Genomic DNA, 17377 nt, shown 5'->3' with positions numbered 1-17377 from the left:
TCCCCTGAGGTGATATTGTAGGGAGAAAGTACCACTTCATATCAATGTAAAAAGTGGTAAATGTTAAACAAATGGGAGATATAAAATTTGATAAATAAACAAATAAAACAGTAGGACAGACAACACTGTTGTGAGATGTGTTTGTGCTTCTCTGGACGCTTCTTCTGCAGCTCAAGGATTGCTTTTGTGCAGTGGCAACTGCAGAAAGAAAGCATCAAATTGGCGGTTAAAATCACTTAAGACAAAGCACTATTAACAACCATTTGCCAATTGACAACCTCTTTTCTCATGATTTCTCTCCTAAAAGCATCTCCCTCTTTCTTTTTTCTCTCATTCCTTTTTTTTTGTTTCTTTGTGTGTGTTTCATGAATTGTATACAGCAATGGAAGATCAAATTAACACTTACCCTTCCCCAGTAGAACCCCTAATGTCTGAGATGCAGATGTGATCTCATTCTTTCTCACACAAAATAACAGAAGAAGACTGATAAGATTCTGGCTGATGGAAGAATTTTAAATTAGTTAGTTCCAGCGGCACTTCCCTCTTGTCAGCCATATTATTTCTGTCACTTTTCTCTAATAATTATGCTGCTTCACACATTATATTCATCAACATGAGTACACACACATCTGCACAAATTCTCACTGAGGATACTTGCATTGCATTTAATGATAACTGACATACCTGCCTCTGCTCTTGGGAGGTTTTCTGACATCTGAGTGCTCGGCAATTGTTAGAAATCCTCCCTACATTTTTTAATACGTAAGTAAAGCAGATTACTATTTCCATTAATATCATGCTAGAAGGCTGCTGTGATAATGGGATTGCAGTGCCTTGTAGTTACCTCATGATGAACCTATCCACAGTTTTTTCAGAGAGGAAGTGATCTGCAAAGTAATTCCTTACTTTGAGTAAGGACCAGAGTAAGTCTGCTCCCTTTTTGTTGTTCAGTTGTAGGAACAGATTTCTGAGAGGCAAAATTTCTATCCATTAAAAATAATAAGGATTCCATATATTTTCCCAATATTAATTAGGCCACGTTTACATGAAATCTTCAAAAGTTTATCCAAAAATGTGGAATATGTAACACTGAAATGCAAGTTGATCAACTTGAAACTATTGATCAGTACCCTTAAACCTTGAACATATCCTTGACATATGAAGTGGTAAAAAAGAAAGTAAAGAAGACCGTATGCTTAAGTTCCATAGTGGGATGTTGAAGAAACAAGCTGAAGTTAAATCCATTTAAGATTGCAACACTCTTAATAAATTGGAAATGAGATCAGAATTCATCCTATATGGGACAGGATTGTGCTCCTCCTGAAATCACATATTTATTTATGAGCTATTAAAACAGGCATAGAAAGATTTTTTATCAACTCATTTTTACATAGAGAGAAATGCAGTGGAAAGTATTTCAGAAGATATTTTGGCAATTCTGTCAATTTGTTTCATTACTTTCTGTTGTCTTACAACTACATGTTTTGGCCTGCTATCTTATACTTCCATTGAAGCAGTGATTCTACACACTGCTTTGTTGCATGTTTTAAATGCACACATTTCTTCAAATTTATAATTTATATATGTACAATGAAATGCCCCTTCATGGATTACTGCCTTGTCATGGCGAAGGGGCTTGCATAATTCAATAAAGCTATAAACTATGCCGCGCAGGGCCACCCAAGACAGAAAGGTCATAGCAGAGAGTTCTGATAACACGTGATCTACTGGAGAAGGAAATGGCAACCCACTCCAGTATCTTTGCCATGAAAACCCTATGGACAGTACCAAAAGGCAAAATGATATGACACTGGAAGATGAGTCCCTCAGGTCAGAAGGTGTCCAATATGCTACTGGGGAAGAACAGAGGGCTAGTATTAGGAGCACCAGAAAGAATGAAGTGACTGGGCCAAAGCCGAAAGGACACTCACCTGTGAATGTGTCTGGTGGTGAAAGGAAAGTCCGATGCTGTAAAGATTTTTTCTCCATAGGAACCTGGAATGTAAGATCCATGAATCAAGGAAAGCTGGACATGGTCAAACAAGAAATGACAAGACTGAACATCGACATCTTAGGTATCAGCGAACTAAAAAGGACAGGAATGGGTGAATTTAATTCAGATGACCATCAGGTATACTACTGCGGGCAAGAATCCCTCAGAAGAAATGGAGTAGCCTTCATAGTCAATAAAAGAGTAGGAAAAGCAATACTGGGATACAATCCTCAAAATGACAGAATGATCTCAGTTCGAATCCAAGGCAAACCATTCAATATCACAGTAGTCCAAGTCTATGACCCAACCAACGGAGCTGAAGAGGATGAAATTGACAGGTTCTATGAAGCCCTACAGCACCTTATAGAATTAACAGCAAAAATGATGCCCTTATCATCATGGGGGATTGGAATGCTAAAGTAGGAAGCCAAAAGATAACCGGAATAACAGGCAATTTGGCCTTGGAGTACAAAATGAAGCACGGCACAGACTGATAGAATTTTGTCAAGAGAATATGATGGTCATAGCAAACACTCTTTTCCAACAACCCAAGAGACGGCTCTACACATGGACATCACCAGAGGGTCAACACAGAAATCAGATTGACTATGTGCTCTGCAGCCGAAGATGGAGAAGCTCTATACAGTCAATAAAAACAAGACCAGGAGCTGATTGTGGCTCAGACCATGAAATTCTCATTTCAAAGTTTAGGCTTAAACTGAAGAAAGTAGGGAAAAGCACTAGGCCACTCAGGTATGAACTAAATCATATCCCTGTTGAATATACAGTAGAGGTAACAAATAGATTTAAGGAATTAGATCTGATAGACAGGGTGCCTGAAGAACTATGGACAGAGGTTCACAAAATTGTAAAAGAAGTAGCAACCAAAACCATCCCAAAGAAAAAGAAATGCAAGAAAGCAAAATGGCTGTCTGAGGAAGCTTTGCAAATAGCTGAGGAATGGAGGGAAGTGAAAGGCAAGGGAGAAAAAGAAAGATATGCCCAATTGAATGCAGAATTCCAGAGAATAGCTAGAAGAGATAATAATGCCTTCTTAAATGAACACTGCAAAGAAATAGAAGAAAACAATAGAATAGGGAGGACCAGAAATCTTTTCATAAAAATTGGAGAGATGAAGGGAACATTTAATGCAAAAATGGGCATGATAAAGGACCAAAATGGCAGGGACCTAACAGAGACAGAAGAGATTAAGAAGAGGTGGCAAAATTACACAGAAGAACTATACAAGAATGTGCTTAATGTCCCTGATAATCACAATGTGGTGGTCACTGACCTCGAGCCAGACATCCTAGAATGTGAAGTGAAGTGGGCCTTAGAAAAACTGAGCAACAACAAAGATAGTGGAGGTGACAGTATTCCAGCTGAGCTATTCAAAATCTTACAAGATGATGCAGTAAAAGTGCTATACTCAATTTGCCAGCAAATTTGGAAAACTCAACAATGGCCACAGGATTGGAAAAGATCAGTTTACATTCCAATTCCAAAGAAAGGCAGGGCCAAAGAATGTTCAAACTATCGCACCGTTGCACTCATTTCTCATGCTAGTAAAGTTATGCTTAAAATCCTACAAGCTAGACTCCAGCAGTATGTGGATCGAGAACTACCAGAAGTACAGGCAGGATTTCGAAGAGGCAGAGGAACTAGAGATCCAATTGCCAACATACGCTGGATCATGGAGAAAGCTAGCGAGTTCCAGAAAAACATCTACTTCTGCTTCATTGACTATGCCAAAGCCTTTGAATGTGTGGATCAGAACAAACTGTGGTAAGTTCTTAAAGAGATGGGCATACCAGACCATCTTATTTGTCTCTTGAGAAACCTATATGTGGGCCAAGAAGCAACAGTGAGAACTGGACACGGAACCACTGATTGGTTCAAAATTGGGAAAGGAGTCCGGCAAGGCTGTATACTGTGGCCCTACCTATTTAACTTATATGCAGAACACATCATGAGAAAGGCAGGGCTTGATGAATCAAAAATTGGAATTAAGATTGCTGGAAGAAATATCAACAACCTAATATATGCAGATGATACCACTCTAATGGCAGAAAGTGAAGAAGAACTAAAGAGCTTCTTGTTGCGGGTGAAGAAGGAGAGTGCAAAACTTGGGTTGAAACTTAACACTAAGAAAACCAAGATCATGGCATCCAGCCCTCTCAATTCCTAGCAAATAGATGGGGAAGAAATGGAGGTAGTGACAGATTTTATTTTCCTGGGCTCCAAGATCACTGCAGATGGGGACTGTAGCCAAGAAATTAAAAGACGCTTGCTCCTGGGGAGGAAAACAATGGCAAATCTAGACAGCACACTAAAAAGCAGAGATGTCGCCCTGTCAACAAAAGTGCATATAGTCAAGGCTATGGTCTTCAACATTTGCAATGCATGGCAGTGAAAGCTGGACCATAAAAAAGGCTGAGCGCCAAAGAATTGAGGCTTTTGAACTATGGTGCTGGGGAAGACTCCTGCGAGTCCCTTGGACTGCAAGGCGATCAAACCGGTCAGTCCTAGAGGAGATCAACCCTGACTGCTCTTTAGAAGGACTGACCCTGAAGCTAAAACTCAAATACTTTGGCCACCTAATGAGAAGGAAAGACTCAATGGAGAAGAGCCTAATGCTGGGAAAGGTTGAGCGCCAGAGAAGAAGGGGATGACAGAGAATGAGGTGGCTGGATGGAGTCACTGAAGCAGTAGGCGTGAGCTTAAATGGACTCCAGAAGATGGTAGAGGACAGGAAGGCCTGGAGGAACGTTGTCCATAGGGTCGCGATGGGTCGGACACGACTTCGCAGCTAACAACAACAACAACAATGAAATGCATCACCTAATTTTGAGAAGTTCTGGTTCTTTAAATAATTTTAGTATATGTTAAAAAAGGATATTCATCAAAAATCAGAAACTTCAGAAAAACAAGTTTTTGAAAAATATTTTCTTTAAAAAATTAGATTTATTTTGTCAATGAGGCAGAAACACCTCAAGGAAAACTTTGAAGCAATTGGAGAACATTTTGGTATAATGTTAACTGACTTTTAAGGACTTAAAAGTTCCAGAAAACTTTAAAGTCTTCTTTGAAATATACTGTAGATGACACAGACACACACACACACACACACACATAAATTAGACATTTTACAGTGTTGAGAGATTCTCACATTTCTGCTGTTTCTATGGTGTTATTGTGGAGTGTTGTGATATTAAAAAAAGGATCACTTATCTTAGGCATAATTTGTAATCATTTTTTAAAAAAGATGTATAGAGCTGAAACACAAATGTCTGACAATGAACAAAGCATTCTGGTTCTGCTATTTGCCTGTGATAGAATTCTTCTAAATAAATAAGTCACCAAGAAAATTCAAAAGTACTGCTAATGATTGATAACTGTCCAAAGTGTTCCTTTTAATCAAGCCTCATAACTTTTTAGACATCAAGCAAGATAATGTAAATAAACCTTAAAGAAAGAAAAACTTAAAGTCCTCATACTTGTCTTATCCATTGGACAGGGGAACCAGGAGGCCTGAGAGACTATTTCCCTACTTTTTAAGAAGCATATTGTGTCAAGAACAAAATCTAACTGGTGTCTATACAGAAGTGAATGACTGAATACAGAGAATGTGGATTGTCATATTGTGCCTGATAGAAAATGCAGTTTGTCTTGACAATTACTCTGAAATCGGAGAACTATATATTCTGGACTAACAAATCAGCCAGAAGACCAACTCCTATAAGCTTTTTTGCTGGTCAAGGAAAAGGAAAGAAAAAGAAAAGTCAGCCCAGCCTGAATTGTATCTAAATGCTGGGTATATGCTCATGATGGCTTTTTTATTGGATTCAAAGAATTAATCTCACCATTTTGCCTCTTTTTTTCAGTCCTCATTCCTTGAATGCCTTAGTCTTATGGCAAGATCTGTCTATTTTTTTTAACTGCCTATGAGCTATTATGGAATAAAATAATTGTCTTAAAAATTGCAGATTTTTAGATATGTATGTGTGTTGCTCTAAGCATCTTTATGACATGCACAGCATCATTTCCTTATGATAAATCCATGATACTGTAAGAAAAAAGACGCAGTATGTATTATTTGTCCAATTATGAGTTTTCAATCATTTTATAGGAGAAGTCTTAAGGATATTGCACCATGTCTTCTTGGTGTCTTCTTTCCCCTTCATTCCCAGTTACATCACTTTGGTTTTTATTTTTATAACAAGTGTTAAATTGTCAGCAACAGCTGCTGATTAAATGAATTATACGAACTATATTATATCAGTTTGACAGAGGTAGAATCAGATCCTATTATTTGTCTTTGCATCCTATTCTTTGTATACATTTTGGAGAAATAATTTGTTTCAGATCATATTTTACATTACAAAAATCTCATGCATCACAGAAAAAAAATGTAAAACAAAGTGTATTAAAATAAAATAAAGATAACTTGGTGATTTTGAAACTTCTATCTTGAAAGAAACTGTTGACAAAAAATTACTCTATCTGAGAAAATGAATAACATAATTTGGTAGATTATGGATACCTCATTTATAATAATGCAGTGGGAATCAAAGTTGGTTTTTTACACTTTTTAAAAAAAATGATGCCCATCAATTGCATCATTTTTTTTTATTTTCTGATTAATATTACATCAGAATTTCTAATCCTAATACCAAAAGTATGCCTTGTGGATGGCTAGAATATGAAAAAACTGAAAAGGCAAGTGGCAGTATTGATTTCTATCCTTTTTTGTTGAAGTCCAATAAATATATCCCAACTGTAGTTCTGCTGTTGCAACAGAACTAAATATTACAATCTTTTTTTCTGTCATCCATTAATTATGGTACATCTGAGACTACCATACATCTTAAAGAGCAATGGTGCAGTTGGAGGCTATAATTTAATGTGTCAATCAGCCTGAATTATAGGTTGGATGTTTAGGTATTCCCATGATTGTGCTTGCTCACTCAAAAGGCAGAAAATATCTTTTAAATGTTATTGAACGTTTGTGGTTTTCTTAAGTCTGAGTTGGAAGATCAAGGAGATTTAGAACAGTTAAGAGATAAAAACCCACTTATGTGATTCTGTCCACATTCAAAGAAAAAAGAAAAAAAAAGGGGGGGAGCAGTGGGTAGAGGCCATTTGTTGAGAAAGGGGATATTTCAAAGTACAGGTTGATATACAGCAGAGTTAGATCACTCATTATATTTGTTTGACCAGTGAAATCTAATCAAGCTTGTACAAAATACATAGTATAATATAAGCAAATATATGTAGCTCAGAGTTGAACTGCAGAGCCCTTGGTACTCTCTGAGCTTGGCTGTTTGCTTGCAGACATTTGATTATCAAATTATATAACGTCATCAGTAGTTGCAAGTGTGGGGTTTGCTCCCTGTTTATATACAGTAGTCCACATAATAGTAGACTATTGCAATCAACAGCATCACTATAGTGCACAAACCAACTGTGCCTCCAAAACTGTTAAAATGTCCCTCCAAAACAATTTAAGTAACCCAAAAGACCCAGGTTTTTTTTCTTTTTATGACCCTTTAATCCCTTTATTCAGAGTGGAGTTGGGGCAACTGAATGGAGCTGAGCATTCACTGGCTGTATGTCTGTCCTGACATCCACACAGCATTCACAGCAGATATTTTCTCTTTGCACCCTGACAGAGAAACATCTGCTGCTGCCTAGGATTGAACTCTCAACCTTCCAAGTGGGAGGCAAGCATCTTCACCTTTAATCACTGGTGGGATTCAAATATGTGAACAACTGGTTCTCTATGTGGATGCCACCTCCAGAAGTCATTCTGAGCCTGGGCAACAAAAAGTTAGCTGCCGGTTCTGTCAAACTGGTGGGAACTGGCTGAATCCCACCACTGCCTTTAGTCCACTGTGCCACTTACCCCAAAATACCCAGTATAGCAGGAGAAAAAACAACAGGAGTTATTTACAATATCCAGTTAGGGACTGTAACTACCACTGTCAAACAGATAGACAGAAAATAGCAGAGTGTATCCATAAAAACTAACTAGCAGTCAGAAGACACAATGAATCTCACAACACATGGACACTCAACCACAATTTCATTAGGAAAACTGTGAGCAAGCTAGACCAAGCCAAATACAAAATGCTGCAGAATTCCTGGAAGTTTGATATTCCGATGAATCAGTCATCAATAAACACATAGAAATAAACCATATTTACAGCATTCAAAAGAGACTCGGAATGCTAAGAAGGAAACAGAACAGACCGGAACAACAACAGTAGCCAACAACAACAACCCAATAAGCAGGATTAAACACCAGAAAAACAATCAAGAATAATGCCCTAATCAAGGACTTAACATGGGAAAAAAAACCACACCCACAATCGTATATAAGAACAAATTGAGAGCAAATCCAACATTTAGTCACCTTGATGCTATTAACTGATATAGTAATCCTTGACTTACAACCATTCATTTAGAGACCATTTGAAATTACAAGAGCACTGGAAAAAAATCACTCATGACTATTTTTCACGCTTAGGACTGTTGCAGCCTCCCTGTGGTCACATGATCAAAATTCAAATGCTTGGCAACTGACTCATATTTATGATGGTTGCAGTGTTCTGGGGTCCTGTGATCACCTTTTATGACCTTCTGACAGGCAAAGTCAATGAGGAAGCCGGATTCACTTAACCACCTTATTACTAATGTTGTGTATTTACTTATTGTTATTGTTATGTATTCACACATTGAGTTAAATAGAAGTTAACAGGGCTGAGGTAAAACCGCGGCAGCTTTTGACAGCTGTCAAAAGCTGCCGGGCGGAACTGCGCAAGCGCCAGCGATTGACAGCTCAACACGCGCTACCGATGACAGCTCCGAGCTGTCAAATCCGGACGGCCCCGATTGGCGGAGACAAACGGCGCGGGAACGGACTCACCCCTGATTGGTCAAACTGCCGGCAGCTGTCAGTATAAATAGATGTCTTGTTCTCTTGTTTCTTTGCCGGGTTCAGAATAAAAAGTTAAACTGTTAACTTGCTGTCTCGCCTGCTTATTAACCAAAGCAACTAACTTAACAACTGCAGTAATTTACTTAACAACAAGAAAGAAAGGTCATAAAATGGAGCAAAGTTCACCTAACAAGTGTTTCACTTAGTAATAGAAATGTTGGGCTGAATTGTGGTTGTAAGTCAAGGACTACCTGTAGAGTAGTGAACTCTCTGCAAGCAAGCAAGCTCAGAAAGGACCAAAGACTCTACATAAATGGCACAGTATAGCACTGTCAAAGAGAGATAATGCCGATGAATCTCTTTTATGTTCACAACATTCTTATGTGAATTCAGAGCATGAATTCTGGAGCTGGAGAATAGTGTGTAATTCTTGCAAATTTAAATAAAATGCTCTTATATGAGTTGAGAAAATATCTAAGCAGGGACTTTATTTGCTTCTCCAATTACTGAAGTAGTAATGTTCCTAAATGAAAACTACAAGGATAGTACTGTTGTGCACATGGCAGATTATTTTCTTAAGAAACAGGCTGATGGAATATTGTTGAAAATGCTTATTCAAAGGGATAGAGCAGAAATTTTCCCCTAACAGACCATTCCAGCCATTGACACTTTCAGAAATGTGTGTGTGTGTGTGTGTGTGTGTGTGTGTGTGTAGGGGGGTATTTTGCCTATTGGTTTGTGCTTTCTTGGTGACCTTTCGTCATTATCCACATGTCCCTCATATATTTAATTTGTTTCCTCAATCTGCTTTTTTTTGTAGATTGAACTTTAAATCTTAAAAGCCTGTAGAAGGAGGTGTGGCAATGACATGAAAGTGCTCTTGCTTGTACTTTTCTCATTTGTCCCCATTACCCCAATCCTCTGTACATAAATGCCTTTGCCACTAAGTTTCAAATTTATTTTTAAAGATTGTTTAATCCTGGTGGGGGCAACTTCCCAAATGCTTTCTTTGAGGCAAAGAGATTTATATATGAAGTCATGTACATACAGAATTCTTTGAATCTACTATAATTGGCTACCATTTTCTGTCAAGGTCTTGTGGCATATTGTGGACATTACAGCTCATTTGCTTTCCATTAGTCACAAGATTACCTAAGGCACTTACATGGCCAGTAGAGCACTTAAGGATGGTGACAGCAAATGGCTAAAGGATTTGCTGAAAGCAACTCATTTGATGTATGAAACATTTTATTTCTATGTATGTATTTACAAGGAAATTGACTTATTACTACTTGCTACCATTCAGTTTTGTTCCATGATATTTGCTCTGAGTGAAATTCAGGCAAACAAATTATTTTCCAAAATCAGAGTACGTAAGTAGAATCCTATTTTCTCTCTCTCTCTCAAATTAAACTAAATTAAGCATGTGGATGGAATAGAATAGAATAGAATAGAATAGAATAGAATAGAATAGAATAGAATAGAATAGAATAGAATAGAATAGAATAGAATAGAATAGAATAGAATAGAATAGAATAGAATAGTTTATTGACCAAGTGTGATTGGACATACGAGGAATTTGTATCTGGTGCATAAGCTCTCAGTGCACATACAAACAACAAATTAATCAAAAGATACCAATAGGAGAAGGTAGCAGAAAAGATGAGTATAATAGCAATACAGCCATACTAATGGGTAAATATCCTTAGACATAAAACACTACTGTGGTCATTAGATGTTCAGCAGAATGATGTGAACTGGATCACAAAACATATCATGAAATGTTTCATTATTGACTCTTACTTATAATAACATGCAATTTCGATGTTAGATTCAGATTACCAATATATTTTTCCTCAATCATTTTTCTCATTTATAGGGTTGGAATCTCTTAAAAGTTATTATCAATTATTTAATAAAACATTGTCAATCAAGGGATAAAAGGCTAGTAGATAATTCATTTCAGTATACATCAGACAATTAATGCTTATTTATGGTTGTTACCAGAAAGCATACATTATATTTCATCACATAGAGACAATTGGTCAGAGTCATTTTAGGGCAACATCCAACTATGGAACTTGCTGTGTCAGTAGCCTCCCTACTCCAGGTAGGGTGGCACACCAATTGGCACCCCCAACTAAAGCTGGGCTAGCCAGATCCCTTCACCTGCCTTTCAAGGAGTAACTGTGAGTCTAGTCAATAACATCTTCTTGCATGCTATCACCAGAGAGAATAGAGATCAACTCTGTATGAACTGCAACAGCAACTATCATGTGTGGATTCAGTTTCAGGGGCAATCATATTTGTCCATTGTTCATGAAGTGATATTTGTCCATTTATTTTTAATGTCTGAAATCAGGTCGAATAGTGAACATAATGAAATCCAGAGTAAAACAAAGAACAATTAAGCAACCTTACCATACAAGCTGAATTATGTCTCCCCAAAAACTTCTTTCTTCTCTGAAACAAAACATGCCTCTTTGGCCCCAGTATCTTCTTGCTCACTTCTGGTTTCACTCTGCATTTTAATCATTAGCTTGCATATCTTGCTCTGGCTTCATACATGATATTCAGCTCTCCAAGACTTATAGGTTGGAGAGAACATAAGTATCCAGTAGGACAAAGACAAGGACTTTGCTTTGATCCCAAGGGGTATTTTAGATTATATAACAGGACATGAAATAAATAAAGAAAATGTAAAGAAGAAAATGCAGCAGAAAAACTTGTTATTATATAAAAGATGAGTGATTTATTAAGAAGAGCCTGTTATCAAAAGAAGACAGCCAGCTACTGATGTGCTACATATTCTGCACAGTTGAAGTGTGAAAAAAATGGGTAAAGCCAATTATAGCAAATGTCAGGTAGACAGAAGAGAAATATCTTTTGATCAAAGTATAGTTGCTACAGAATTTTTTAGTGCCCAAGTCCTTCACTCATCAGCACCAATACTGGTTTAACAAGTCAAGTTGCAATATTGAGCTCAGATGAAAGGCTGCTTCCCAGTTCCAAGTGCAACAAGTGACAATTATCTAGTCCTTTCATCATGAAGCTAAAGGGATTCCTGATAGTCATCTATTCACTATCATGATCAAAATGTCAACAAAATCCATCTGGTGATTAAAATTCTTTTACGCCACCACTGAGATAAATGCAAAAAAGAAAAAAAAGTTAGCTTTCCCTATGTAGAAGAGTCAGTCATGTTAAATTCTTAACAACAAAGGTAGTTTAAAAGTGAAACAGTATTACCTTTCAGTTCCAAAATTATATTAGTTTTAATCGTTGATTATATGACAATATGCCCATATTTCCAATTCTAGATTTTTTTCAAATAAACAAACATTTAGACCTATAACCATATGACAATATGTTAATGTAAGCTGGTTAGTTTCCTGGTCACCAATTCCTTTCTCTTATCCTGTTTTAAATCCTTGCCCAATCAATCAATCAATCAATTAAAAAGTATCGGCATATAAATAATCACAAAATGCAAGACTTTCACTTTAGTGTTAGATTGGGATTTATCTAATAGGGCTACTGCAAAAATCAATTTGGTACATTGCATAAATGTATACCTTTTACACAAGCCTAAAAACAAAATTAAAAGCAACACAAAAAAGGTACCACTGCTTTAAGAGTCACATTGTCTTTAAATAGTCTTTTTAAGCATCTTTTTATCATACTTGTGCTCAAGATTGTCCAAAATCTGAAGCAGTTCTTCCAAAACATTTTTTGAAGTGTGCACAGTTCTATTGTCTAATTCAGTGGCCTGAAGCAACTGAAATGAATTGGGATTATTATTTATGAGATAAACCACCAAAACCAGGTTTTCCTGGTAAACTGACAGGTTTAGTTCCAGCAAGATACAGAGAACAAATAAGGTCACCACTGTTAGTCCAGTTGAGAAGCCATTTCCATCCAGCTTTGCTTCTCAGGATCCATAGTTTCCCACCTCTGAGTTACAGGCTGTAATTAATCTGCAGAACACATTCTACCTATTCATACCCCCTACCTGACGTACTCATCATTACATGATTTCTTTAACACTGAACCTCGCCATGACTGACACGTCACCCAGTTAAAGAACAAAATTGGAGTTACGCTACATATTGTCAGTATTGAAGGAGAAGGGAAACCACCGAGAGAAAAATATGAACCGAATGCCTTTGCATTCTTTTCTATCATTTTAATTAATTAACTGTATTGATGGGTGTAATAGAAGCACTGCAAGTTGCAGTAAAATATTTTTCAACTTTACACAGTGTTTGTTTGTTTGTTTCAAACAGTAAAATTAGGAGGTCGGGGGGGAGAAACGGAGCAGGAAAAGAAACGAGATCAAATACTATTTGTTTATACACTTATAGACTTGGTTCTTGTTAGCAGTTCACAAATCTAAGCATCTTGGAGCAATATATACTATTTTCTTGTCTTCTGCTTCCTACTGTTGAAGATCAATATAGAAGCAGACACTGTATTACTCCCAGATATCAATGAGGCTGCAGGTATCCTACTCTGGAGGAAATGCTGATAGTCAAGCCATGAGATGTATATTTAATTAAAATGGAATGTGGGAATAGTCTATGTACAGCCATGTACAAGTGATTTCACATCCAGCAAAAGTTGTTGATGTGAAGAAACAAACACCCTTTCAAATACAAAATCAAAAGTTTCTTGGAAGTGTTTCTATTCTTTGTTGAAACATATAGGATATTTCATAAAAAGAAAATGGGAAACTTTTTTAATATCAATAAAGCTCTGCATAACTTCATGTACAGTAAAACAATTTTCTGCTTCCTACAGGATTGTGGGAATTAAAATCCACACAGCCTAAAGTTACTGAGACTGAGAAACACTGGATATACATTTTAACGAATTATGCGTATCTTTATTCAGAATGAAAAGTAATTCAGTTGGATTTTTACACAAAGACATTTCAACCATTGTACATGTGTACAATATACACATGGTAAAACCTAGACCTCATTGAATGCTTGGCTTGAGCATCAATTATTTTTATCCTTTTCCTCCCCCTCCATTCCTATTTATTAAACATATTCACATATCATGAAAAACTCATAAGTTTGCATATTGTTTTATAACAACTTGTATTTTTTTTAATCTCATGACCAATGTAACTTTCTAAAAATCCCCAATCCATTCACTCTAGAGATCATTAAGAAAATGACAAGAGATGTGACATCTGTAATCTGTTGCCAAAACTATCTTCTTATTTCTATGATGTAGCAGTAGATAATATCCTAATTGCTAATGGAGACTTATCTTGTAGCCTCTACAGAATCAAAATGCTAAATATAATCACTCCATCTTCTTATAACTTTTATCGATAAATTGACTTTACTCTCGGCCACCATAACCTTTAATAATATGCAATCCGCAGTAAATCAAATAAGTACAATACCATTTGAACTTTGTCTCTTGTTTTGATAAATTTTAGACCCCAGTATTAATAAATGTATTGCACTGTTACATTCATAAAATGATATTATAAAGATCCCAGACTTTACTCACCTCTACAAAACTAAATCAGCAAACATTTTGATGGCACATAAGCTTTTGGAAAAGAAACTATGTGCAAGAGGAACTAATGAAAAATTGCATGGGGGAAGGTTTGACTAACAATAATCCTTATTTGTTCCATAACACTTCACAGAAAAAAAAATCAGCAAAATAGGAGCGAATATAATTTAGATCAAGTGTAAGTATAAGTGTAAGTATTCTTAATTAAGCTCTTCTTAGCATTGTGAGCTTCAAGGATTTGATTCTTTACCAAAAAACAACAACAACAAAACAATAAGAGTGATTACTCTCCAGGTAGGTTTTTTTTTTCCTTCAAGTCCTTGCAGCTTTTAAAAAAATCTATTATAGATTTAAAAAATAAGTTTAAACAACATATATTATTGCTTGCTTTTGTTTATACCTAATGAATACAAGTATTCAGAGTAGACCACATCTTAAGTATGTACTAATCCTTGCTTAATTACAATTCAGCATCTCAACACTAAGGGGGTTGGGGGAGGAGTGAAGAATCTCATGTAATGTGACTTTTGTTCTGCTGGCTTGTCTAATCCAATTCAATTACTTCAATTTTCTTTCCCAGAGGTCTTACACTTGGAAAACAAGCTGTAAGACACAAAAAAGAAGGGAAAGTGAAGGGGGGGGAAGGAAGAATAAGAGAAAGAGTTGCAATTATGTTTTAAAAAGTCCCTTCCCAGGAATAATAATAATAATAATAATAATAATAATAATAATAATAATAATAATAATAATAATAATAATAATAATAATAATAATAATAATAATAATAATAATAATAATAATAATAATAATAATAATACAGCCTGTAATTCACAAAGCCTAGAACAAATCTAGGTTGTGGTAAAGGATAATAGGTCTGGCCATAGAAAGTTTTGGATGAAAATGGTTCACCCAATCTGAACGGATGAAAATTGCTGAAGTCTCTAAAGCTACAGTACAGGTAGCTTTACCTGTATAGTCAACTTACAAGCATTCCATTAGTGACCATTCAAATTTACAACGGCACTGAAAAAAGTGACTTACGACCGTTTTTCACACTTACTACTGTCGCAGCACCCCCAGGTTCTCATGATAAAAGTTCAGACATTTGGCAACCGGTTTATATTTATGATGGTTGCAGTGTTCTTGGGGCATGTGATCACCTTTTGTGACCTCCTGACAAGCAAAGTCAATGGGGAAGCCAGATTTACTTAACAACCATGTTTCTAACTTAATACCTGCAGTGATTCACTTACCAACTGCGGCAGCAAAAGTCATAAAATGGAGCAAAATTCACTTCACAAATGTTTCACTTAGCAACTTAAATTTGGGGCTCCATTGTGGTCATATACAGTATCGAGGACTACCTGTACTCCTACAAACGATCATTGCTATAGATAGCCCAAAGGTGTATTTTCAAAAGAAAACTGGAATTGGTTTTCTTTGTTTTCAAGGAAAAACGAAGTCCGGTTGCCTTTTGGAAAAACACCTATGGGACTACCATGATCTGGATGACTGAGAATCTCCATAGACATTGCTACAAATAGTTATTGGATGTCATTCCTCACAGTGTTTTAAAATAATTTAGGGGGGAAAATGTTTTGGTATCTATTTTTGGCTAGGATAAACTAACATGGTGTTCCTCTTACAGTGTTGTCTGTAAAGAGTTTTTCAGTTAGCAAAGTAAAAGAACTGAAGAGAGAGTACTATTGTTCTTTTTCCTCTCAGAATAAGTGTACATAAATAATCCTAAATGTCCTGCTAAAATAAAAGTTCATAAAGATTCATAAATGTTCCTCTCAAAATAAATGTATCATAATTATTATATTACAGCAGAAGATTGGACTACTTTGAAAAATGAACTGAAATGTCATTTCAGTTATTAGGAACTATGCATATGGAAAGATTACAATACTATACATTAGCATGCATGAAATTTTGGTATTGAAAAAGTGAGTGCTTTTAATTAAAGACAATTTCCATTGACGTTCATATTATAATTATTTTTAAAAATAATAATTAAGGTTCTGTACTGTTTTCTAGTTCTGACCTTGTATTACTTTCTTTGAAAAAAAATCATTATATGATAGAGGGATTGATTAATTTATAAACACATAATTTCTACATAAGAGCCTAGTTTGGTATAGTGGTTAAGGCATCAGGCTGGAAATTGGGAGACTGTGAGTTCTTGTCCCACATTAGGCATAAGCCAGCTGGGTGACCTTGGGCCAGTCACTGTTTGTAAGACTTAAGAAGGAGGCATGGCAAACCCCTTTTGAAAAATTTTGCTAAGTAAACTGCAAGGACTTCAAGCAGTCTTCATGCATCAGACATGACTGAATGGAAGAAAAAAAATGTACATAATGCCATGCAATTTTTCTGTTAAGAGATTATGATAGACAAAAGGTATCTCACATGAGACATGACATTTATCTTTAAATATATATTATATTTAAAACAATACCTCTGAGATAGATAATATGGTATCTCTGACCACTAATGTTTCAATAGACAGTTCCTTTCATGACTGACAGATTCCTTGACTATATCCTTTCTAGTAAACCTTCTATAATAGCTCTTAAAATTCCAAATATGCTCATTTGCTCCTAAAGATTTTATACACCTGTTTCTATTGGCAAGATATAGCAAATGACTTGTCCATGTTTAATTTAACAAGTTATTTTCCTTTTTAAAGGGGCAAATGAATAAGCTTCCATTTAAACTAGAATAAATAAAAATATTTGGGATAAAGTTCTGATTATATCCCTCTAAATTCTGGCAGTAAGAATGATGGAATAAGGAACAGTATTCCAATATTCTGTGGTGGCACAGTGGTTAGAATGCAGTACTGCTGGCTACTTCTGCTGCTAGCAGTTCAGCAGTTCGATTCTCATCAGCTCAAGGTTGAC

Source organism: Vipera berus (genome assembly GCF_964194415.1).
Source record: "Vipera berus genome assembly, chromosome: 2".
NCBI classification, from domain to species: domain Eukaryota; kingdom Metazoa; phylum Chordata; class Lepidosauria; order Squamata; family Viperidae; genus Vipera; species Vipera berus.
The sequence above is the reverse complement of the archived record's forward strand: the minus strand, read 5'-3'. Positions refer to the sequence as shown.